Consider the following 2249-nt stretch of genomic DNA (forward strand, 5'->3'; position numbering starts at 1 on the left):
TATGCGGGATGATAACACACCTTATGGGGGACGATAACACACCTTATGGGGCATCGATAACCTTATGCGGGATGATAACACACCTTATGGGGGATGATAACACACCTTATGGGGCATCGATAACCTTATGCGGGATGATAACACACCTTATGCGGGATGATAACACCTTATGCGGGATGACGCTGTGTCCACAGCGAAATGCGAACGGCACGATCGGTTCTCGCATGCAGAGTGTTCCCCTCTCCTCTTGTCACTTTGTTACTGGTCGGTGTTCTCTCTTATTAGTGCGGTTAAAAATGTATTAGAGGGCCAAAAATCTATTAGTGTTGTGTTTTTTTTGCCACAGGCAAAATAAGCACAAAATTTCTGGCGAGCAGCGTGCGTCTTTTTCCTCTTCCTGTTTTTACACTCTTTTGAATGTCAAAGTTCGTATCCCAATATATATAGAGAGACACACACAGGCACCCGCGTCTTTTGTTATTGCCGGACGCAACGTGTCACACACACAGCACACAGTACATACATCACGATGAATGTGTGGTGGAGCAGTGGCGGGGGTTATAGGGAAATAAAAACCCGGCAGCGGCATATACATACAACACTCACAACAAAAGTGTAACCAACTTCACAAAGCACCTCCCCCCCCCTCCTCTTCTTCCCTCGTTGCGCACGCGCTCACACGCATCACAACACCGCATCCTTGCATATTATACATACACACACTCACACTCTCCTCTCCTCCTTCTCCTCCGCCCGCCCCACACACAACCACCGCGTTGCTGTCGCCTCTCTTTTTCTTTTTTTTTTTTTTTGCAAGAACAAAAACATTGTTGGTGATTATCCTTTTAATTTAGTCCCTGAGCATGAAATTTCAGGCCTCAAGGTTCAGCGCCTCGGGACGTAAAGTGCCCCTCGAGCCCCACCGAAGTGAAGCATGCCGCTCATGCCAGCCCATGCATGTTCTCTCGTTTGGAGAGGGACGTGTGATTATCATATATAATATATGGTTGTGTGTATATGTGTGTTTTTGTTGCTTTCGTGGCTGCTGCTTTTTGCCTGAGCGGACACACCATATATATATATGTATATATGCATGGTGTGTTCACTGTCCCTTTTGTTTGTTTGGAATTTCGATCAAACCCGCAGAGAGAGTGCGATACAAAAACGCAAATACCGACATACAAAAATCGTTTAAGGGCTGTTTTTTAAACGTTCCTTTAACTCCTTATTGTTGCGGTATTGGCGTTTTTCGCCCCTGCAGGAACGCCGCTTCTCCCGCGTTTGGGATGCCCTTCCGTGGAGCACGTGCATATATGTATTATATATGTATATATATTATATATGTATGTATTGTATAGTGTGGAATAATGTGGGTGTCCATACAAACACACACACACACACACACAACACACAACACACACACAACATACACACAATAACAACAACATATACACACATGCGAGAGAGGTGTGTTTATAAATATAATATGGCGCAGAGACAACAACAACACAAACACAACACATATACCCCACACGACGCACACACACACACGCGGTCCCCCCATGCACACACAGCGCGGTACAAACACACAACACATATATATATTATTATATATATATACACGTGTATATTTATTCCACACTCTGGTGCACAAGGCGCGCGGTACGCTTGCCCGCGTAGTATATATGCATATATATTTATGTATATGTATATATCACTGGCCTATTTATTTTTCTCTTGTTTCAAAAATAAATGTCTTGTGATCATGGAGATACTTGGCGCCTTCGAGGGCAGGCAGAGCCTACCAGATGATTTGGATGGCGATTCGATATTGGTATATATATATATATTTTTTGAAAACAAATGAGAAACACACAACCTTCTCTCTTCCCGCTCCCGGGGGTGCACCATACACAAATCATTATCATCATTGCCATGGGCAGCAGAGAGCATATATATGCACACATGTAAATATGATATATAATACGATATATACATAAATATGCATGCATGCACATACACACACACACTACACAATAACAACAACAACAACGACAACATACGGTGACGGAAGAACCGCAAAAAGAAGCCTCAAGGTGCAGCAGAGTGCACACACCTTGAAACGGAGAGAAATGCGCAATATATACATATTACACACACACACACACACACACATAGGAAACACCCCACACGTGCGTGCGCGCTTCCCTCCCCGCCGCGCTGAAGTATACAATAACATATATATATGT

The 2249-nt window shown here is 43.8% G+C and overlaps 2 non-coding genes across 2 annotated transcripts, besides 8 other annotated features; both read right to left on the reverse strand.

The window, feature by feature from the left end:
* Positions 1-849: 849 nt before the first annotated feature.
* Positions 850-985, reverse strand: Tc00.1047053422727.10 (the record flags this gene model as incomplete). The annotated part of the gene is made up of 1 exon (XR_008254194.1): positions 850-985. It is a non-coding gene; the product is annotated as a ribosomal RNA large subunit epsilon (M4) (ribosomal RNA).
* A 324-nt stretch (positions 986-1309) lies between these two features.
* Positions 1310-1351: a microsatellite.
* A 27-nt stretch (positions 1352-1378) lies between these two features.
* Positions 1379-1435: a microsatellite.
* Positions 1436-1506: 71 nt separating this feature from the next.
* Positions 1507-1604: a microsatellite.
* Positions 1592-1635: a microsatellite.
* Positions 1636-1680: 45 nt separating this feature from the next.
* Positions 1681-1715: a microsatellite.
* Positions 1716-1754: 39 nt separating this feature from the next.
* Positions 1755-1830, reverse strand: Tc00.1047053422727.20 (the record flags this gene model as incomplete). Its single annotated transcript, XR_008254195.1, has 1 exon — positions 1755-1830. It is a non-coding gene; the product is annotated as a ribosomal RNA large subunit zeta (M5), doesn't match GenBank entry by xmatch (ribosomal RNA).
* Positions 1831-1950: 120 nt separating this feature from the next.
* Positions 1951-2029: a microsatellite.
* A 4-nt stretch (positions 2030-2033) lies between these two features.
* Positions 2034-2060: a microsatellite.
* A 92-nt stretch (positions 2061-2152) lies between these two features.
* Positions 2153-2175: a microsatellite.
* The last annotated feature ends 74 nt before the right edge of the window (positions 2176-2249 follow it).

The sequence above is a fragment of the Trypanosoma cruzi genome (assembly GCF_000209065.1).
Source record: "Trypanosoma cruzi strain CL Brener chromosome Unknown tcruzi_1047053422727, whole genome shotgun sequence".
NCBI lineage: Eukaryota > Euglenozoa > Kinetoplastea > Trypanosomatida > Trypanosomatidae > Trypanosoma > Trypanosoma cruzi.